At 41.3% G+C, this 24,113-nt stretch overlaps 2 protein-coding genes and 1 pseudogene across 2 annotated transcripts in view; all 3 read right to left on the bottom strand.

The window, feature by feature from the left end:
- LOC125903396 (apoptosis-stimulating of p53 protein 2-like) overlaps window positions 1-21,379 on the bottom strand; it is a 31,394-nt pseudogene extending 10,015 nt beyond the window's left edge.
- LOC125903395 (apoptosis-stimulating of p53 protein 2-like) overlaps window positions 1-24,113 on the bottom strand; it is a 192,481-nt gene that overhangs the window by 10,015 nt on the left and 158,353 nt on the right.
- lzts2a (leucine zipper, putative tumor suppressor 2a) overlaps window positions 1-24,113 on the bottom strand; it is a 237,700-nt gene that overhangs the window by 152,117 nt on the left and 61,470 nt on the right. The gene's annotated exons all lie outside the window — the stretch shown is intronic.

Raw genomic sequence — 24,113 nt, 5'->3', positions numbered from 1 at the left:
CAAAATCACCATCCTCTGAGCTCTGCTTTAAACCACTTCCACTTGTATTTTATGGCACTGATTCTTCAATCCAATTGTTTAGCTACTACTGAAAAACCTCAGTGCTATAAGAAAACATATGCATTACAGTTCCTGATTTATGAAGATTTCACTTACCCAGATTTATTAAATATTCATGTCCTCTCATTTTATAAGCTTTTTAAAAACCATGTTCCAACTGAGCAACATGCAGTAATTTTAAAGCAGTCAGGAAACATGTGGGCTCTCCCCCTTGGACAGGATGTAAAATCCACACTGACAGTACAACCTCTTTAATCCTGTAGCTTAATTTCAGGCTTAATTATTAGAAGTCTTGAAGTTTAAAGACAATAACGTTGTCATAAATACAACACCTCAAAGAAGAAGTTAATGCTTTTTAAAGCCAATACACTGACTGATTAACTTTCACTTTAAACCTAAACTAAGTACATGAAACATCTTTCAAAATACAGCTCAACCCTTGGACAAAAACTCATCCTACAGCTGATGTCATTATGAGCAGCTGTCCTTCTAAAATAAGATGAACACGGCTCACTTTGCTCATCAAGGGTTTCAGGGCAAACAAAAAAAAAGACGAATGGAATCTGATGTGCCAAGTCAAACTTAAAGGATCGGAAAGAAAAGAAACACATATCTTTAGCTCCAGCACTAGTTTAGTTACCTGAAGATGAGTGTCTTTTGAAGCCCTCTCTTTACCAGGATAGCCATTCTTGAAAAAAACAAAAGCACAAACATGCAACAGCAGTTCAAGACACCAAACAATCCCCTTTTTCCAGTCTAATATAAGCCTTTTCTGTGTTTCCTGACCTATGTCACTAAGACGGAGCAGGATGACTGTAGGCTGGCAGCTCTTAGACTGCCTCTCTCCAGTCAGTATGGTTTTACGTGCTTTTTGGGTGATGTCAGCCAGACGCTCGCTGTTTGGTTGGAGGAGAGCAGCTTGGATGGAGTGTGTCTTTGTGCGAGTGTGAAAAAGGCCCACTCATTATGATTCTAGGCAGGGTGTGGGTAAATCACCTCCTCACTAGGGCCTATTCAGGCCTTCATCTCTAAAAACACACACACACACACACACACATGTGCACACATGCAAACACAAACACTCATGCACACACCTTTCTCTGTTCTGTGCCTACTCTATTATCAGGGGGGAATCTAAAGAAAAGTTTGGCTTCTTTAAATTTGGATTAGGGTGCAAGTTGCTACTTTATCTAAAAGGCTTCCAGCAGAGCTTCAGAAGGATATGTTAGTCTCCATTATGACATTTATTATTTATGTTCTAACTTATAGGTCACTTTAGATCTTGTACGCAGCATCTGCTAAGTAAACACTGCATGCTGGAAACTAAGAAGGCTATTTTTTGAATGTACAACACAAGAAAAAAAAAAAGAATCTGATGGCAGTGAATACAAACAACTTTGTGATTTGCATTACAAAGTTATAAATCAGCATTATATAATGAAAAACAATCTTTGGGGTTAATTAGCTGAATGTTAATTTGATTGAAAGAAAGAAAGTTAATGTTGGAAGCCAATGAAACACCTTCATTATGTCTGAAAGGAAGTGGACCTGATTGGATATATAATTACAGAAATTACTGCATAGAGGACAGCATAAAATTACTCATTTATCTGAGAGGGTAAAAACATAAATCATCCATCGTCCAATCTGAATGATTATGTTTTCTTTCTGGCGACCCTTTCATCTTTGCTGTCCCTACACAAGCAGTCAACCTCAAGCAGTGAGCATGTTAATTTTTCTTCCTCACAGTCTGTTGACTCTTATTTACAGTCCCATGGCAACCTGTGTTCAAAACAACTCCTGGAAAGGGGCGAGAGGAGAGGAGGAGCAGGGCGACACCAGGCAGCAAACTCGGAGCCAAAACTTTAACACCCATACGAGTGAGTACAAAGACTGGATTATTCTGCCTGCTAATTTCTAGTATGTGTTGAATCCTGTCATGTATTTTATTATAAAATGTGTTTGGAAAAGCTTTTTAAGTAAGATGCTTGTTTGTCTTAAGTAAACAAGTCATTTGCCTTTTCCTGTTTCTGTCAGGAGTGTAGCCAGAAAAGATAGCATCTCCCCTGACATTCCTGCCTATCTGAGTTGTCAGCCCGCACTCATTACTCCTCTCTCATCTTCAGGAGTTGTTTCTGCCAAATGGGACTGAAAACATAGCTGAGTGAAGAAGTGGGAGTGTTAACTCAGATGCAGCTCTGTGACATGATAATAACGATGATCAATCCCCACCAGCTATCTCAGAAAAAGAGATCAAAGCATGGAAAAAGACGAATAGGAATTGAGTCCTTTGAGTGAGGGGTCACGAGGTTTGCCCACACAGAAGATAGTGAGGTTAAGGTGCCTTACATTGGCATGGGTGAGCTCTGAATGCCAGGGCATCTGAGGCTTCCGGAGGTAAAGAGAGATACAAACAGCCTTTATTATACGGCCACTAGGTGGAGCTCTGATCAAAACCATTTCCATCACTTATTTGAAGATAGGAATAATAGTGGCTTGACAAATTGTGAGCAAGTCACATTAATGCCTTTCACGAGATATAAAAGATGACATATGATGTGAATGTTTTTGTTAATGCTGCTGTGGTGTGACAATACTTACAGGCAAGTTCTCCTTCTGCTGCAGTGCTGCCTTTTTCTTCCACAGCCGATCTCGTAGCTCACTGATGCGCTTGTCCATGGCAGCCACCTCCAGGTTGCGCTTGTTCAGGCCCTCTCTCTGCTGCTGCAACTTAGTGTTCTGATCCTGGTTGAGCTTGTTCCTCAGCTAAGCAAAAGGGACAAGACATGAGGACAAAAAGAAGTTACTTTAATGTAATTTAAAACAGATACTCTCTAGTCTTTGGAGCTTAATTTTGTTTTGGTGTTGAATTTAACTTAGTTGTATTTCTGCACACCTGTAACTCCTTGTAAAGGCGGTCTAGTTCAGCCACAGAGCTCTGGTTGTCATGGAAGTTGTCCATTTTGCCATTTTTGAGCAAGTCCAGCTGTCGGCTGAGCTCCTCCACCTTGGACGCAGCCATCACTAGTTCTCTCTGCTTCTGCTGGAACAGGTTGTTCATCTGCTCTATCTCCTCCACTGGAAAGGAGAGGGTGAAAAGGAGAGGAAGGTGAACAGAGGGAACCACAGGTAAAGAGAAGGTGGGTGAAGATGATGGAGGTGGGGAAATGAGAGACACAGAATATTATGAAGGTAGGAGTCAAAAAACAAAATCAAACCTTCCATGTACAACATTCTGAGAGGCAACCATTCAACAAAATCTTAGAGCTTACCCAGTTTGCCATTGCTCAGGCGCTTCTGCTCCACCTGGCCCTTGAGGGCCCGAACCTTCTTGAGCCGAGTTTCCTGGTTCTCGATGTTCTCTCGGAGGCGCTGCAGCTTCTCCTGCTCAGAGGCCTGCTGCTGCTGTCGCTGCTCCTGCTGCTTCAAGTAGCGCAGCCGCTGCTCCTGGACAGACAAAAGAGAGGAGGAAGGGGGCAAAGGTCAGAAACATAATTAAACAGACACATCCCTGTTAACTTTCGTTACGAGTAATCCATTGCCGAGGATGTTTTACTAAACAGCTGCTGTCCAAGTGTCTTCAGAGAAGGCCTTGAACTACACACTGTGGTTAAGAGCTGACAGTAAAATGGCTGCTGTAAGAATACCATTCCCCCAGTAACTGCTCCTGCAGGCTGTTAGGAATCCATTTTATATCAACATACCTGGTTAAATAAGGGTTAAGACATTCTGTGGAGCTAAACAATGTCAAATGTTCAAAACAAAAGCCATTCTTGAACCGTGACAGTGTGCTGTACACCTGACAGAGCTTTCCCAAACAGGTTCTCAGATGATCACAGCACAGGCTCTACTGAACTGCACCATGTGATGTGTGCCGATAGTCATGCCTGATTGTTTACATGACTTGTATGCAAGTTAACATACATGCATGCTTGAAGCTACATTCCTTGGCTTGCTATAATATAGATCAGAATGCTTAAGTTTTCCTAATACAATACATATGTGTGGATCAGCAGAGCAAAAACATTTTAAGGTGCCTCAGCAAGAACCAAAAAAGGCATAGGAGAAAAAAAAGGTCAGTCAGGTATTTAATTATATCACGTCTGTTTTCTGTCAAATGTCTTTCTCACCGTCACCAATAAATCCAGCGCAAAATGAGAAACAAGCAAGAAAAAAAAAAAGAGAGATCTTCAAACACCAGAGGAGTCCTACACAGTGAGAATCCAGGGCAGGCAGCTGTCTCAGGCTTCTCAAATTATAAACACTACACCTGCAGCCATCCACAACTCATCTAACCTGTCTATCACAACACATGCACCCTATCTCAGCATCTTTACTTCCATAAGTGCACTAGACTTGTTTTAGTGCCTTTGTTTTGTGTGCTATCTTCTCACTTTCTCCCAATATCCCCTATTTAATCCTGCTCTATTATTTTTCTCTCCTCCTCTGGCTTTTACTTTCATCTCCGCCACTTAAACCTCTTCACCCCCTGTATCTACCCATCTCTACCAGTCCCCATCTCCCCTTTCATCTTGCACTCTCGTCTTTATGCACCTTGGAAGCAAGGAGCTGTTGTTGAGCTTCTATTTGTTGCTGCTGTCTGGCAGCCATCTCTTGTAGTTCAGCCAGCGTCATGTCCATCCGGGGTGTCGCCACCTGCGCAGGGACAATTAGAGGGACAAAGGACAAAAGACAACACAGTCAATCTTGTGTAATAAGCTCTATCACTGCTCTATCATTCAAGGTCGAAAACAAGACAATGAGTGTAGCCTTGACGTCAGAAAAGCAAAAGCAACAACAGACAAACACATGTGGGGAGAGTAGGAGCAATCCCTTTACATTCCTATTTAAACTCTCATAAGAGGACCGACAAAGGCCTTTTTGTGATTTCAGGATTTGTATTACATTATTTTTAAAAGATATTCTTAAATTATAAATTATATGAACAGTCATGTCCACGTCATGATGCACTGATTATGTTTTTACTTGCATTCATACACTGACTGCAGGGCGTTTCTGAACTGAATAAAGTAATAATACCCTTTGCAAATCATCAAGTAGGCTTGTTGTTCAGTATAAAAAAACAACAAACCAGGTCATAGAATTTTTGTAAACAAAAAAATCTATGACCCACATGACAGGAATTAAAGTACAAAATGGAAACTTGGTGATGACGCATCAAAACATCCTCTGCCTAAAATGAGCCAAGGAAGCTATGACTGTAATCCTGATGTTGTTTTAATGAGGTGAAGTGGAAAGCACTTATAAAGGAAGTTCAGGGCTATTGTTTTTCCTCTTGAATTCAAAAATTAAATAACTGAGAGTGCAAAAGTATGAATACGGTGTTGCCAGTGCTTCACTGGCTCAGGTAAAATATTTCATGAGGCTATATCTTACTATTTTTCTTCAAAAAGAAAGCATCCTGCTGAACGTATTTCAAATTGTGTATAAAGAAGACATCCAAACTCACCCCATTCTCCATTCTTCTGTCTGGGGGACCCTTCACTCCATTCCTCTTCGGCTCTGAGCCTCTTGACCCACCTGAGTAACCGATACAATAAAATAATTCATCAGACATCATAATCTACTGAAGACCTCAAAGCGGCTACCTAAATTTAGTCCAAACCAAAAAACACAGCAAACTGAGCTAACTACTGGCCTTTGCAGACAACTGTGAAAAATGACAGGAACTTTCCCCTTGCCTTTTTGCCCGTCACTGTCTCTGACAAACAAGGGTACACACTGTACGGCTTTGTCTGAACTTGCTGCAGAGGAGGGTGTAGATCAGTAGACAGCCTGGCAAAATAGACTGGCTAGTGCTGAATGATCTTAGCTCCTCTGGGAAACAACTGGGATCAGTGCTCTTTGTGACTTGCAGTAATCTCAGGATTTAACCTAATACATAACTGTCTGGCGGTGGGTCCCACAACTGTGTGTGTGTGTGTGTATGTGCTTTTCTGTGTACATGAATGCACTTATATCCAACCATGCTACTGGCATTTCACAGCTAAAGGGTGGGGAGGGGGGCGTCTAGCAATCCAGATCCCATCTTTAAAGCATCGGACTAGGACCAAAGCCTTTTAGCTTGCATAATGGTTTTAGATGACCCTTGACATACAGTATACATGTTAAATACATGCACTAGTTAAGTGTTGGTGTGAACATAACATCATGCTAAGGCTCAATAAGTGACATTAAGTGTGAGATTACTTAGCTAGCTCAGCAGTAAATAAATGTCCTCTGAACGGGTCAGGCAGCCTACACAACATCAGGAAGTATGAGCATTTAACCACCTGCATACTACAGGTGGCACTGAGTACAGCAGAATTCCCATAAATAATATAAACGCCACAGAAACAGGAGACCAAATGTACCCATCCTTAAAAAAATATGGCAACACAAAAGGTAATTCAGAGCTGTGTTGCAAACACTGAGCAGAGCTAAGCTAACAGTGTGGGAAAACAAGAGCAGGCTAAGATAACAGGAAGGGAAAACAGCCATCTAATCCGTGGGCCAGACTCAAGCTGTGAGGGGTAAAAGGGCTTAGTTACGCAACTGGGGGCTGAGAGGATAGCGCACGACCAAAATACTAGAGTTTTCTATGTTCCTAAGAAAACTGAAAAGTAACAGGCTTATGACGATGTGACTGGGACACCCTGGCCTCCAACAGTACGGCTAAATAAGGCTTGCTCAAGGATTTGAGGCCTGCTAATATAAAACCTTTCCTGGATAAAGGCAGTCGCCAGAGCACCACTTCCGAACCTCTCTAGTGTGAGAGAAGAGGTGGTCTGGCATTCTAAGCCTCAAACAAGCTGTTAATATAAATTTACTTTCATAAATCCTTAACACCGGAGTGGATGTGTGTACGTTTAGAGGCTGCTGGCATGTCAGGATTTTACTATGTTGGTGTCAAATGTCTTTTCTCTGGGGACTGCCCTGACCCAAACTATGACTCATGTGAGAGAAGTGACCATAGAAACCCTTGCTTCTGCTTCACTGTCTGTATGCATAGTTGAGCTGTGTGTTGGAGATGGACACTTACCAGACTCCCTGCTAGGGGCTCGATTGTGACGCAGAAAGAAGCGCACCTCTGCCCTGTGTTGTCCCCACCGTTGGAGCACATCCAGCATCCTCTCCCCATCACCTACAGCTCGCTCTGCAGACAGAATACATAAAGATGTCAGCGCTCAGGGGTGAGATTAAAAACACACTCATAAACTCAATATTAAATATCTAATTATACTTAATTTGCCAAGGTTAAAACACATGAAAATACCAATGTAGGTCAAGTTTGCATATGAAGTTTGCTTTGCAAGATCCCGTCCAACTATTAGCCTGACACTGCTGGCCTACACTGAAATGAGATTCATTTTACCGCCATCTGCATCTAGTTGATCTTTCTGAGTAATGACCTCGGGGAAAACAACTGTGATGTGTTGTCAATTATTCTGGCTGGTTCTGAGCCAAAGGGCTCATCATCCATTCCTCAGACATTTTCTTCAACCTGCTTAAGACCATTTCATTACACAAATGGACTGACACATTACAGTCAAGCAGAGGTCAATGAAAGTGATCTATTATAATGGCATGACTGCAAAACAAATCAGTACGACCTGTAATATCCCGGTTATTAATAGCTTTACATCTAAATTTGATGCTAAATGTCATCGCTGTGTTTTCAAGGAGAGTCAGTAGTGGCCTGCAGAGAAAAATGGCTGCAAAATGAGACAATCTTTTCAGACTACTTGTGGAAGTACTCAAACACAATAATTGGCACTTTCTTCACTCTTACGGCAGCGTCACCATGGAAACAGCTACGAAGCCTGGCTCCTTGAGTTTTGATTCTGAATACCTCCTGACTCTCAGAGATGGGGGGAAAAAGGAAGGCATAAATCTCAACCCCCCCATCCTCCCACCTGAGAGATGTGGGAGATGTTTGGGTGCTTGTGTTTGTTACAGGGATTATGGGCTCTGCTTCATTTGCATTGCAGCCCCAGAAGAGATAAGCCCTTCAAAAAGAAATCACCAAGCAGTTGACCATACAGCTAATCTCCATATATGGGCTACTTCAGAAAAGCAATTTCCGTCTAATTAAAAGGAAGAAGGCAAACAACTGTCTGCACGCTGACTCCTGTCCCTGTCCCTATCCCACAACCGAAACAGCATGTGACTGTAAATCTCATGCTCTTCATTGTGTGCTGAAGGATAAGGATAACACTGGGTGAGCTGGCACCGTCACTCACCAGATCCACGCCACATCTCTGACAGGTGGCAGTCAGACTCCCCCGGCTCCTTGCACAACTCCACCACATCCCGGCACAGCGTCTCCGGGGTAACGGGAACCTCAGTAAAATGCTGGTCATTGTTACTGAGGTATACTGTCAGGAACATCTGGGGACAGCGGGGGAGAGAGAGGGGGGCAGAAAGCAGGGCAGATTAGACAGAGAAGTTGAATAACAATACAAGATAGAGGAGTGTGTGTGTGTGTGTGTGTGTGTGTGTGTGTACGGAGTGAGAAGTGTACTTCACTCGCACTTTGCAAACATTAGTTATATATCATTTGTAAAAGTAATGGCACACTTCATGTTGAAGTTCTGTATGACTTTGTTCAGACAAGACGGCACATTTACAATTGAACTTAATTTGTAGTTGAAGCCAGAGTGGTACGGTCCCATCTAGTAGTAACATTTCTGTCTTGACTTTTGCGTAGAAGTGGATGCTTATTAAGACATCAGACCGACATGTCAAATTGTCATCAGATTAACATGAAGGGCTGCATGTCTCAAGGAGGCTACAGATAGCAGGGTTTGTTTCCCAGCCCTCATTCCTCTGTGTCAACAGAGAAATCAGAGGCCAGCTCCCAGAATTCCATTTCACCTCACGCCATCCAACTGCAAACTAGTGCTGTCACCACTGTGAGAGATCCCTCTATCCCAACACACACACACATACACTAATACTCCTGCCAAGCAGTCTCAAGGGATAGACCCACTGAGGACTCCGGAGACTCTGGATTTGGATGTCAGTGTGTGACTGACAGATGATTGAGACTGGTTTAGGACTATCTAAAAAGAAATGGACTATCTCAATGAAGATGTCACTGAAGTGGAATGTGAAAGCCTTCAGCTACTTCAGAAAAAAAAAATAAACACATCAACACTGAGCAGAAAATTGAGCTGTCTAACAGCAAGCTCCCTGAAAGCTGGTATTCCTTCACATTCAGCTCTATAACTATGACAGCTTCTGTATTGCTGACAGAGATTTGAAAGAAATGCTCATATAATATGTATATAATACTTAAACAGGACATTCTGTAACTTTATAGTTATAGGCATTGGGAGTCTAACTGAATAAAAGAAAAGAGGTCTATGTCAAATTAAAGCCTTGACAGTAAATTTAAAAATACACAGCTGGGAGTGAAATACCATATTCTGTGTAAGTAAGACTCTAAAATCAATACAAATGTGAACATGACAGTGAAAAACAGTGTCTCTGTGTAATCATATACAGATGTATGCTAAAGAGGCTTTCATGGCCGTGCTGGAATATGCTCCCATCTGTAATCTGATCACACAAAAGGAGAGTGAAAGTATTGATAAGGCCGTAATAAAACTAATATGACATAGCATAGGTGTCCTGGGGCATGGCACAACTTGAACTCATCGGACCTTTCTGTTTCAGCTCCAGCTTTTGGCACAATGTAATATCTTCACAGTGACTTCTGTAGTGCTTCAGCCTAAGAACTGGAATAACCTGGAAAGTGTGTAATTGTTTAAATAGTATTGTTTGTCTCCCAAACATCCAGGTTTGACTGCCACGTTTTTCTATTCTCAGCACGCTGCCGTGAACGGCTGTGCCTACAGGGGCCATGGTGGGAACATCAGGTCAGCAGGGTCACGAGCACAAAGGGCTTGAGGGGCAAGCTTGCAGAGCAGCTGCAGCCATGGTGCGGAAACAAAAGTATTTGAGTTGCTTTTGAACTGAGCAAAAGCTCAACAGCCTTAAGATAAGTGGCTTTATTCCCTTTTCTTCTTCAAATGAAGCTCACTGAGTGAGCAGACAGGTGACATGTTTCCTCTGAAAATCTCCTTAGCAACATACACAACCACAGGAGGTTTGTGTTTTTGCGTGATGAGGTGATGGTGGAAAGGGGGAGGGGGGTAGCGGTGTGACTCAGGACCTGACTCAACTGGTTTGTTCCATACGGATGTAAATTAAAGATCCCCATCAATAGAGCGAATTAGCCTTGAGTCATCCTTGTCTAATCTACAGTACAAAAAGCTGTAAGCAGACATTGCCCCTGTGTTCCTCACCATAGAGGACCTAACAGCTCTGTGGTGAAAGACCACCCTGGAGAACAAAGCAAAAACCAAGACTTTTCCTTTCCTGTCTGCTTATCAGAATAGTTTTACTGTTTGTGGTATGCAGCTGAGAACTTAACTGGATTCAGTCAAGATAATAAATTAAACTGTCGGGGCCAGTAATTAAAATAAAACCTCAACTGGCATCAATTTCATGTCAGCTTTAAGCAAAAAAAAAAAAAAGCCATTCAGAGATCAGCGCGGAGCAGCTGACATCATCACAACTTCCCAGCAATGTAGGACATTCAAATGACCCTGTTAATATTTGGAGAGTGAAAGAGAGACAACAGAGCGGGGGGGGGTGCGCAGGGTGGGAGAGGGCAGGACTGAAAGGGAGTGAGAAGACAGGACACACTAATGGGAGGGGAGTGGAGTCTTGGGGGTGGCAATGCCTACACTGAAAGCCAATTCTCTTCAGCACTAAAGTTAATGATCCAGGGCCACCACTACCCAGTCCTATCCTCGATCCACATGAGTTAGCACTTTGCTGCTGACCTTCATCCACCTAATGCATGCGGTCACTGCTTATGGGATAGAATATTGCACACATGTGCCACAAACATAATTAATTAAGATAATCAGGCCAATTTTCATACATCTTTGCATATTCATATTGCCTGGGAGAGATTAAACTCTCACTTTCCATTATCAGCAGACCGCGTGACACCAATATGACTTCACGTTATTTTGTTATGCATAAACAGATGCTGTGATGTACAGTCTTTCAAAATGACTAAAAGTTTTCTAGTAATAATAATATTTGTTTTACTCCATAACACCCAGCCCTACTGCAGAGCCTCTGCTATCTTGATTAAAAGGAAAAGACTGTCTTAAGTGGCCTACCGAGACAGATAGGTGAAAACAGCTCCCTGACTCCTCGTTTTGACTCAGCCAAACAACTTGAGAGTTCATTAAATATTCATCAATACAGCAGCGAGTAAAATTAAACAGCTCAATAACAACCTGATAGTTCAAAAACACACAAACAGTAGCACAGCAGCTCACCAGGAAGCATCGTCTTAGGTCGTCTCACACAACCACAGAGCCGAGCGACACTCATTTGGATTGCATATGACAACGTTTGGCAAAAATATGCTACACTTGCCTCCTGTCTATCAGAGTGGATGACAGAAGCAACTGCTGAATTGCACTTCCTGCCTACCTGAGACAGGCGAAGGGATCGCCCTGGGGAAGGAGAGGGCGGACAAGCTGCCTTCGCTGCTGCGGTTCACTATTATAGCGATAGATTTCTAATTCCATCACAGCATCAGCTAAGTCAAAGCTGTCTGCCAGGGTTTGGGACTGGTGTGACAGCTCAGAATTGCAAACTGACAATTATAGCCAGTGCAAAGAAATGTGTCCATTAACACTGCAGCCTGCACTGTAGATATTCCTAAGAGCAGAGCAGCTATAAGGCTAGGTCATTGGGGCTATATCTCAGGGATTAAGTTAATCCGCTATATAAAAATATAGCCTTTCAACAGACTACTGGCTCAGTATTACAATAGTAAGCTTAAATTCAATAGCCTGCAGCTAGGCTACAGCCACTAGGCCTTAAGTTTTAAAAAAAAAGAATATCCTTCTGGGTAACCAAGTCCACAGAGTATGCAGGTGTTCACGCTTACAAACAGAGGTCACAGTCCAGTGCCTGGTTTATGGTGGTTAAATCTATAAAATTAGGAACTGCGGTATCTTGGGCGAACAAGATAACTATTGAGTCTTTAGGCTCAATGGCACATGCTTAAGAACATCTGTTGTAGACACAGAAACATAGATCGGAGTGTGTGTGTCTCTCTGAGATGAAAGGCTGTAGCATCAAACCATCAAACAAAAGACACCGTAATAAGAAAACATCTTAGAAGGAAAGAGTGGCTGCAGCTGGCAGCATGCACTTGACCTGCCCTGCTGAAAAAAGCCATGAGGTTGAGGAAGAGAGACGTGAAAAAACAAAGAGATACTGTAACAGTTATTATGGAGGGAAACAGGTTTCTTTGTCAGTGATTCTATAGTGTATGAAGGTAAATAAAATGCTGCCCCAGTAGGGAGGTGCAGGACTATATTGCCATTTACTGTAAGCTGAGGATACCTGCTACAAAGCCTATAGCCCATAAGATGCTGATGTGGCCCTTTGCTGTGTAATTTGGATCCCTTCTCCCATTAAATCCAGAGGGGCCACGAAGCAGATGCCATTGATTGCAGGCCTGAGGGGAACAGGCTTTTCAAGCCTCTCTAGTTGTTTAGACAGAGGACTCCGAGATGACTTGAGTTTAAAGATCAACACTGCACCGTAGCCAATTACAGCAAGGAATTCTGTGTTGGTGTGTGTGTATGTGTGTGTGAGGCACTCCCACTGATCGTTTAGATAACAAACATGTGCACTGCAGAAAATGTATTCAGACAGGTCTAAGGAAAATTAAAAACAAGTTAAAAGAATGATCTTTTGACGATGTTACTTGTGGCAAGCCTAGTAGTAGCAGCGCATCAATCACAGTGTCCAACCTTGACAATCCACTCTCTCCTTGTAAGGGTCAATTCCACTGTGTTAGTCTCTCAAGATCATTGTCCAAATGCAATTGTACCCATATTGAGTTAAGCGTGATCAAAACTGTCCCCCACTGCAGTTTCCCATTTCCAAGAATAGACAAACCACATTAGATTGCAGTGAAATGGAATTACTCTGCAATATCAGGATAACTAGCACATGAAAGCCCACCCGTCACTGAGAATTCATCAATATAACTAAAAGATATCCACAGCAAGGTCGGGTTGGAGTTCATTCATTATCTCACTTTGATATTTTACAGAAAATCTGATTAGATAACCTTATGGATGTTCCCTGTAAAGTCAGCAAGTACCTGATTTTCTATTTAAATCAGTTTCTTAAAAAACTGTACCTTTGTTTTGGTCCATAATGTTTGTCTTTCAAAGCTGTGTCTATTTTTCCTAAACACTATGGTTCAAACTGGAACTGCAACAACACTATTTTCATTAATGATTAATCTTCAGATTATTTATGCTAATAGTTCAGAATGTAAACTGTAATAAATTCACCCCTCAAATTGTAGGAAAACATAATTACTATCTACTACCTAACATTGCTCTAAGAGTCAAAATACCCAAATATGGTTAATTTAACATAATACAAAATAAAGTGAAGAAAAAATAATTTACTTAGCTGTTAGAATTGTTAATTTTCTGTCAGTCCATGGATCTAGTAACCGTTCCAGAAATATTTCAACTATAGTACAAAAGGCTGTTATAGAGGGTTGTGAAGGAGCCTGCTGATCTGTATGAGTCATTGTAAAAGTTTGTCCTTCACACTGGAGTGTGAGAGAAAGAAAAAGGTTACTTTTCTCTGTAGTGAGTAGTGTTAAATATATTTTCAGCTTTACACAGTGTTGCATGAGTGTTCTTAATGTCAAACAGAGAACCTGTACACCCATGCATATTATACTGTGTCGTAATGGTCCCGGATTGACCTGATTACAGCCTCCTGCTGATAAAACAGTGATATATTGTAATCAATTATGTTAATTTCTTAGTTGGAAAAACTTTGCTTAAGTGAGGGCAAAATCATTTCTGTGTGTGTTGGATTCACACTGGCACAATTTAACACCAATTTGGTAAACCTGCATTATGCTCCAAAGATAAAAGAGCCCAATATCTGAGAGTGTGTTAATGATTACTATGCAAAACAGTAAGTTAGTCCAGTTTTATTTATATCTTTATTTTATGAATAGCTGAGCAAGTTCGGACTATATCCCTGCCTTGGAGGAGAATGGATGTAGTCAGATCAAATGAGGCAGATTGTCATACAGGCTTGATATAATACACTGGGATTGACTTCCACATATAAACAACATCTAAAGCCTAAGGGAGAAACAGGACAACTGGGAAAGTGGACAGTGTGAGGCAGAGTGACGGCAGCAGAAGATAACAGGGGCTATATCTTTGACCGTGCCCGAGGGGGTCTCACCTAAGGGCTGCCGAGCCTTCTGTCTCCACACACTTTCAATTATACGTATTGCTGTGGTAAGCAAATGAGTCAACTAGTTCTTGTTGAGGGAGTCACCTCTGAATCTGATTACGACAAGTTTGTAAGACACTGCTGCAGCATCATCTCCCTGTGAGTGTGTCTCCGTTCTCCCTGCCACAGCTTCAAGAGTTGACACAGTTCCAGCAGCAGTCCTTCAAAAAGACGAGGCAGCAGAAAAGTCCCTAATGGCTTTATGCATTATTCCTCTTCATCTCTCTTTCACTCTCCCTCACTTTCTTTATGCTGCATTGGAGGGATGAAAGGGCGAGGGAGAAAGGGTCAGGGGTAACAAACATGAGAACGCAGAAGGAATCTGAACGCACAGTAGCCTCATTCAGCTGCAATATTTACAAAAAAAATCTGCAGCTTTTACTATACACTGAGGCTGCAGGGAGCTGCGACTCTTCGATCAGGACAACCTCTTCTCTCTGTCTGCACTGCAGTACTTAGCCTATCACTTTATGATCTGTACTCTCGCAATAGTCTTCCATTCCTGCTCTCCATGATGAGACCGTTCCTACTTTGTGCTTATCTGGGAGATAAGGGAAATGGGAGGCAATGACGCAGAGGAGCGGACATATCCTTTTTCCAAGTGTTCTTGACAGTTGGATGAAGTAATTCAGGGTAAGAACAAGGCCACAGCAAACTGGAGTATTACAGATAATATACACAGATTTAAGTTACATAAAAGTGCTTTATAAATAGTCTGCCGGCTGCTCTGTTGTATGGGAGTTTACCGTATGCAAAACTCTTTTATCAACGCTTATCTCATGAAAGAAACTAAAAGCCAAGAGGCAGCATTTCAAAATGAGGCAGACGCACTAATTGGCTTCCTGAAAAAAATGCAGAGTGAATGGTGTGTTTGTTGTGTTTAATCTGTCATATGCAAAAGAGACTTTGGTGAAAAGCAGGAGCGAGGGTGATTGGGGGAGGCAGAGTACAAAAGCCCTTTTTCAATGCCGGAACTTTTCCAGGAACCTTTTTCAGGACTCAGGAACATTCAACATGTTTTGTTCAGAGGAACCGGGGTCTAAATTTAGTTCCTGGGTGATAGTTTCTGTCCCCACAAAACCCTGGAACAGGGATATGACTCACAGATCGGCATGTACTGGTTCCCAGAAGCATCAATATTATGACTACAAATGCTTGAAGGTCCAGTGTGTAGGATTTAGGGGGATATACTGGCTGAAATGGAATATAATATACAAAGTATTTTTTCTTTAGCGTATAATAACCTGAAAATAAGAATTGTCATGTTTTCATTCCCTTAGAGTGAGCTCTTCATATCAACATAGGGAGTGGGTTCTCGCCCATGGAGTTCACCATGTTGCACCACTATGGTTCTACACAGTGGCCCAGAATGGACAATCCAAACAGTAGCTCTAGATAGGGCCATTTGCGTTTTTGCGACGGCCACCATTGTTACAAGCCCCTCCATTAAGAGCCGAACAGCATCGGAAAAACACTGATTTTTAACATTAAACTGCCTATTCAGTATTTTACCAGTTTAAAGCATCAAGTACATTTGTTTTGAAGAGACCTCTGCGAGTAATTCGGGCTCCTGTAAAAAAACAACTGAACATCCGGACCTTACGTTATCAAAGAATTTGAGTACATTAACAGGTGCTGGGCAAGTGGCTTGTCTGTGACGAGCCAAACAATGTCAAAAAAACGCTGATTTGTAATGTAAAACTGCTTTATTCAGTGTTTTTATCAGTTTTGACCACCTGGTCTGTTTGTTTTGGAGAGGAGGAGTCCTCTGCAGATAATTCGGCTACTGGTAAAAACCTCCTCAACAATGAATGCTGAAGGAATCCTAACCTGGAGTTCTAGCTTGGCACACTGGAGAAGTTTAAACTGGTTGCAATCTGCAATCTTCAATGCTAGATGCCACTAAATCCTAAGTACTGCTTCTTTAAATTTCAGTAAATGTTGGCATTTAAACATACTAGAAAAACATCCACTCAAACATCAGAGTAGCACAGCAGTAAATTATAAGGAACTGTGTATCAGCTGTGTTATTTCCTTGTTACATGCAAAAAACTGTCTCCAAAAAGCCACTGCTTTCTGTTATCAGTCTAAATTTTACCATTACCTTGGCTCTTGAAATGTGATTGAAAAATGCAAATAGCATCACAACAAAGCAACTTTAGTTCCTGCTTCACCTTAGTTCCCTGGACTACTAGTGAAAAGGGGCCACAACCTTACTAGAAAGCTGTTTCCCAGACCACCCTGGTTACACCTCTGAACCATGTCCTCCCTGTTCTCCATGGCTAGACTAGTGTTTCGACATCAGACAATGCTATCACAATGCCCTAGGTGCTTGACAAGTGGTCTTTATGGAGTTGCACCACTTTAATGTGTAATTCTGCTTTTCACCTGGATTCCTCACAGCTGGGAGTCACTCAATATTCCATGGCAGGTAAGCTGATACCTGCTCAGGTGACTCTGGTGTGCTTCCTCTCAGAAACCAGGCTAATGTGATACTGGTATTGTAGCAGTAGTACGCTGCAGAGTCTGACAGTATGTGTTCAAGAAAATTACTTAAAAGATGAACAATTGTCTCAGCATGTATTCTTTATTCTGCCCTGTAATGATTGAAATTAGGCTTGTGTAAAAATGTTACAGTACTCAGTGACAACACATACATAACCAGCTTGTTGTATTTTATACACCACTCTTTTAGCTGATACAGTCATAACGATAATTCTTCTTCAAATAAAAGTCAAAACAATGCCCTTGAAAGTCCTTGGCAATCACTGATGGGGCTGCTTACGTAACCACCACATACTCTCCCACAGACTAAACACAAAGCCTATGGTGGCCACAGAGAAAGCCTTCTCAGGTTTCTATTGACACATACAGCAAAATCAGGCTTCTCAGAGCATCACCTCATCTTCCCACCATCGTAACACCGTCTAGCAACAGTAAGATCTGTTGCGGTGTAACTGAGACTTAGTACAAATATGTGTGTGGTCAAAGAATGCAAAACTAAATAATGCAAGCCAGACACACAAAAGTTTATCTGCTTGAAATCTACACAGCAAGCAACTCGTGTCACGGGAGAGGAATGAGGAAGTGGTATGATCCGGCATCATTTGAAATCCAAAATCATGTAGGAACTTTCCCCCAGCTGATGCTGACATATTTTTTATCTTTTGGTTTCTGTTCTTTTATGTTGCTGGCATAGTCTAATGACCATAATTAATCTTGACAAGAAGTACACAGCAATGAAATATGGGCTAATAAACCAGCAGAGAATTCAAGCCTAAATGTGGTATTAATAAATGTCTGCACAACAAAGGCTGCTTTAGGGTAGAGATAACAGTAAATCAGGGGTAAATGAGTTATACCTTGCCATGGTTCAATAAAGGGTGAGCATCCCTTATCAGGGTGCTGCCACACCACAGGCACACACAATGTGCTCTCAACAACACGCTGTTAAAGAGTCCCTGCAGCTCATTGTGTTCAGGAAACAGTGACCCCTTATTTACCAACCCAGCCAGCAATTACGACACTACATTCTCACTACCCCCGAGCCCCTGGCCTGTACAAGCAGGGTCATGGGCTACGGGTGTAATTTCTAAGACAATACCTCACATCAGACATGGCTATATAGAGGCCATTTTGTGTTTATCAGGCGAACACCAGAAGCTGTATCTCATTCAAACACATCAAAACACACACACAGATATATTCTCGGGTGACAGAATCGGGGTAAGGGGGGCAGTAACAGAGGTCTCGTGCAGCCTATAAAGAAAGAGATCTAGTATGAAAACATGCAAGGGAGCAATTTATATTGGTGTCCAGAAGAGCAGCACTTGGTGATAACAAACAACCATGTGCCAGCAGCAGACTGAGGTCATGCACCAGACAGGAGGCATCCAAATACGACTGTCTCCACAGCTAAGATGATTAATTCACTGATCAAGCTGTTTTACTGGAAGCACAGGTCTGAGCAGAGACGGGTATCATTAGTAGAACCTGAACATGCTACTACAGAGGATATGACTGGATTTTTCATTGACACTGTTGTCAAAAAGCATGTGACTTAACACATTATTTTACCAAAGACACAAAGGTTCAGAATCAACCAGAGAAGTGGAGGCAAAAAAAAAAAATCTTCAGCAATAACATTAGGATAATGACTGTCCTTTCTTTTATAAACTAAACATTCAGCAACTAGTGCTGAACCAGCATTAGTTTGAAACAATAAGTTAATTATTAACCAGCAACTATTTCAACAATAGATCAAAAATTTAAGTCTGTTACCAAGATGAAATGCCAAACATAGTCTGGTTCCAGCTGCTGCTTTTCTCTGTTTTATATAGCCTAACTGTAAAGTAGGTCTGGGCAATATATCAATACACACAGAAAATGTTGGCTCCTCTGTGGCTCTTTAATGTGGGTTGAGATGCTATATGGCACTGCTGCCACACAAAGAAAATTTTAAACCCCAGCATGCTTTTTTCTACCGGATCTTTCCCCAGTAAAGTAAACTAAGCTGAAGAACCAGTAGGGAACCTTTGAAGCCCCTGTATTGTTCTTCATTAAGTCAGTTTATGGGGAAATAATAAAAAGACTACATTAAAATAGCCTAAAAACGGTGTGTTTGCAGCAAATAACACATTAAAGCAGTGGCTCTCAATCTCCTGCCCCACAAATATATTCCAGTGCTCCCCACAGAGGACATGAAACCTCTCCAATAACGCTTAAGAAGTTATTACTAATCATTTATATCTTAAGTACAAGTGTCGCTTAGAAGCATATTGACTTGTCCATGGTATTATCTGGTATCATTTATGGGCTGCCTGGGTGTAAAATTTAAAAACAGCATACTGCTACATGGCACCTCTATATATATATATATATATATATATATATATCACTAAAAAAGCATGGTACAGAGCCTTTCAAAGTTGGGTAACATATAGCACTAAGACAGGTTCACCTATAAATAAGTCAAAGGACCACTTTTGGGTACCGTTTAGCACCATTTTTTGTCTAGAGTGTATATCGATACTGTGATATGAGACTAGATATCGTCTTAAATTTTGAATATCATCAGTAATTTGACAATTCAGCATTTCCCTTGAGACAAAGTCCTATCCTATCTTGGTTTACAGTGAAGTGATGGAATTTTCTGAACTCACCAGCCTACTGCCCTTATAAGCCCTACTTGGTCATCCCATCCACGTTACTGATCATTTTTTATAAAAAATCTCATTGATCTAAATATATTTTGCGAAAGCACCAATAGTATCACAATATTACTGCAATCTCTATATCAAAAGTATCATGATATTTGATTTTATCATGTTATAAAGTGAATATCTTTATGTTGGTAAACCAAAATGAGCAATATAAATATTTCACTTTGGGCTCTAGGAAATTCTGACTGCCACTTTTCACTACTTTATGGCATTTCATTTAATCATCGATTAATTAATCAAACAAATCAGTAATAAAAAATGTGTTGACTGCAGCCCTATTTGCCATGACATACTCTGGTAAATAAATTCTAGACATAATAATTTCATCTGAGTTAAATGATGACCAATCCGGCCATCACTTCTTTGGACTTTGCTCATTTCTCAGCAAGCAGGCAAACTTGTCCCTATTTCTATTTGCTGGAAAGAATATTTCTCTCCACTGTCTGCTGCCCTCTCTTACACACATCAAAGAAGTGCTGAGAGACAGAGGCTTTCACTGCAGCAAAAGCAATGGACCTCTGATGATGGTGATGATGGTGATGACATGGCAGGAGTCCAGAGCTGAGGTTAGCGTAGTGCCATCCAGACTTGGCAGACCCCTTTTGCTTGTTGTGTGTCCTGAGCAGGATGGATGTGTATATACTAACAAAGCGTACCATGACAGCATCTACGGTGACTATGTTGTTGGGTAAATGTTTACTGTCCCAATACTGGATATGGATGTAACACAGCGTTGTGACGCAGGGGACTGGTTTACATATAGGGCAGACGTAGTTGTATGCGTGGAAGAACACCTCAGAAAGCAAATAAATGACATAGCCTCTAACCACATGCACCGATCACACACACGCAGCTGTCACATCGATTAAACTTCACATCAGAAACCTGTGCTGCCATAATACAGACACAAAGTAGCAGCCGCATCAACTTGCCACGTCAATTTAAATGTCCAGGTATCATCACAGCGGTAACAAAACGCGGTTAAAGCGGTTATATAATGTCGAAAGCGCTAATATTAACCTACAGGACAGCGTTAAAACTTATAGCCAAGTAAATAAAACATGAACTCACCGGCATCATTTTAGCTTCGTACCGCATTTAGCTAACCAACACAGCATGAATCCTCACTGGCAGTTTCGTCGAAAGCTGTGGGACTGGCGATCACTTTAATCCCAGAGCCTAAATCCGCGATGGGCAAGGCTACTTTCTCCTGCTTGGGGGTCCCGTCCTGCATTAAAAACATAGCACAACGTTGTTTCATCACCCACGACAAAATATCCAAAAGTATAAAACACATTAATGTTTACTGTATCCCGTGTAGAGGACCTGTTGCAACAAATAACAAGGCCTTCACGGCAAAAGTTTCCGTTGTAGTTATGAGAGCATCGCTGAGAACTTTGAAACGGCTCGTTGGGAGCGCGAGGCACTGCTAAAAAACCCTCACGTTTTGTGGTTAAACTACAGATAAACACATATTAGAAATCTACGCGGGGATTATGTGGTATTTTTTTAGGTTTTGCTTACCCGAGACGCCGAGGTAATGAGCCCGAAACCCCGGTGACTGACGGCGTTGCTCGATAGCTCGCAGCCTATCCCAGAGTGACGTATCGGGAGGAAACTCATTCCAGTTTGGAATTCAGGCTCCGCCCCCTCATGGAGCAGAGACACCCCCAACGGCTGACCGCTGTAAACACGAAACTGTGCCCTCTATACGCACTTACAGGAAATAAAAGTTAATTTATACTGCAGTTTACTCCAGGTTAATGTCATTTAGTTGGACGAAAATATTCTTAGCAGCAAATGTGCTTATTTTAATGGCAGAAACCAACCTGAGTCCACTCGAATAAACCTAAGAGGTCTCACTCTGCTCGTGTTTGACAAGTTGAAAGCTAAAGTTGAAGTGGGCGGAGTTATGACAAGCAGCCGGAAGTGGAGGAAATACTCAGATCCTTAAAAAAAAGTTTAAAATCTATTATAAATTAGTTCATTATTAATTAGTTAAATTTATTTTTATTAGCTATTGATCTGAAAGAGTTTTTTTTAAATACTAATAATTTAATACTAACTTTAATAGAGCCATTAGAAGTTGAGTCTGAATCATAATTCATTCATTCATTCATTCATTCATTCATTCATCTTCTAACCGCTTCATCCTCTTGAGGGTCGCGGGGGGGCTGGAGCCTATCCCAGCTACATCGGGCGAGAGGCAGGGTACACCCTGGACAGGTCGCCAGACTATCACAGGGCTGACACATAGAGACAGACAACCATTCACGCTAACATTCACACCTATGGACAATTTAGAGTTATCAATTAACCTAGTCCCCAATCTGCATGTCTTTGGACTGTAGGAGGAAGCCGGAGTACCCGGAGAAAACCCACGCTGACACGGGGAGAACATGCAAACTCCACACAGAAGGGCTCCCACGCCCGGGATCGAACCGGCAACCCTCTTGCTGTGAGGCGAGACCACCGTGCCGCCCTGAATCATAATTGTAATCAATAATTTCCCAATTTATGAACTAATTTATGCATTTATAGGATCGTATATTTCCTAATATGTTATGAAAAATGACAAACACTTTGGTGCTCCATAGGTTATCCAGCTAGTAGTAGTAGTAGTAGTAGTTTTCTTTTTTTCTATTTTAATTTAATTTCTATTTATGCACTTATTTTTAACTTATTTTATCTTATGTCTATTTTAATGTCACTGTTTTGTTGTTGATAAGGGGAAGTGTGGTTGTTGTTTTTGTCTTTTATGAGCTGCTGGACAGCTGAATTTCCCTCTTGAGGATAAATTAAGTTCTTTCTATTCTATTCTAGTAGTATTCCTTTCATTTAATTGCTATCTTATTGATACAGTTAAGAAATTTCTCAAGGTTTACTCCTTTCCTAACCAGCCTGGTTTAAATTCCATAAAACATGGTCATTAAATTTTGTTTTCTTTCTTCAAACTTTTTAAAATAGAATGATACTATCTGAAAATGTCGCAAACTTGTTTGCCATATTTGTGCCATCTTCTATACATGTATGACAACCCACCCTTTAGAGTATTTTTGATTTGTTGAATATTTTTTAATATTTTTTTATCAGAAATTTTGTTTTCACTTTTAGACTATCATAAATGTGTGTTTAACTTTGAAAACCCTGCTAAAAAAAAAATAGTTGGAAAAACATGAATTTTATAAGGGTTAACCTCCAAAGACAGCGAAAACTATCCAAGATGTCACCCACTGAATTTCTTTTTCATGAAGGTCAACCAATGGTTAGGTTTATGAAGCCCTGCTACCTTTTGTCTCCAGTTCAGAACCAGAGACATGCAGACTTGGGTGGGAGAGGGATTTAGATACTGAGACTGATCAAGTACTGTGGAGAGACCTACATAGCAACGGTGTTACTCGTACTCTAAACTCAAGATATAGATTAATCAGTTCAGTTGTCTTCATCAGACTTATCTAACCCCTTCAAAGCTATACGTTTTTTTCCCTACTTTCTCACCCCTTTGCTTTAGATGTGGTCTGGCTGAGGGCCCTCTTCTTCAATCCACCTGGCAGTGTAGTAAACTCCAAGGCTTTTGGCAGGGGGATCTGTGATGCTTTATCCATAGTCCATAGAGATATTCTCCCAGTGGATCCTGACCTCTTAAATGCTAATATCAGACATAACCATTCCATCAAGCATACAGAAATCCTATCGGCTATTGCCAAAAAATGTACTGCAGTGAGGTGGATTGGATTGTGGCTCTCAGAAGTGAACAGGTGCGTACCTCTGGAGAAGATAACTTTATGTGAAATATGGCAACCTTTAAAAACTATATGAAGAATCTCCCATCCCAAATAATTGAATGACTGTCTGCATGATCTTTATTTTTATCACACTAGTGTTATAGACTATGCAACTGTGGATAATACACAAAAGGTATCTCAGATGTTTGACAGTGACCCCCTATACTTTGAAAGGGGGGTTGTATGCATCCAGACCTTCAGCAGCTACCTAGACATCCTTGTATCTGAAGTGTTTAGTCTATAACCAATAGTTTCACATTTTTCAGGTGTAAGCCTATTTTAATATGTACATATAGATGGTTACTGTTGCCATAACTGCTCCCCCTGTCTGTATAATTAACAGATTCCCTTTTAAAGCAAGTTCAGTTTAGGTGGCAAAAACCATAGGGTTCATTCTGTCTAAAAATAACGTCTTAAGTTCAGCGAAAGCTAAGATGGGGCTCCGGAAATCTGAGCAGGACAAATCAAATGGGTATCTCTGACTTTTTCTGGTATAAGGTTCTCTCTTTGTGCTTCAATAGACAGTTTTCCTTACTAAGCCAGTGCAGAGGAATAGTAATGATACTGTTTTAAGACAGACTTGGAGAAAAGTTAAACCTATCCCTTAATTCCCCCTATCTCTGACTAAAAGCAAGGCTGAATTACAAAGCGGGTGACT

Source organism: Epinephelus fuscoguttatus, linkage group LG16 (genome assembly GCF_011397635.1).
Source record: "Epinephelus fuscoguttatus linkage group LG16, E.fuscoguttatus.final_Chr_v1".
Lineage (NCBI taxonomy): Eukaryota > Metazoa > Chordata > Actinopteri > Perciformes > Serranidae > Epinephelus > Epinephelus fuscoguttatus.
Note: the sequence above shows the minus strand (reverse complement) of the source record. Positions and strands in the feature narration are given on the sequence as shown.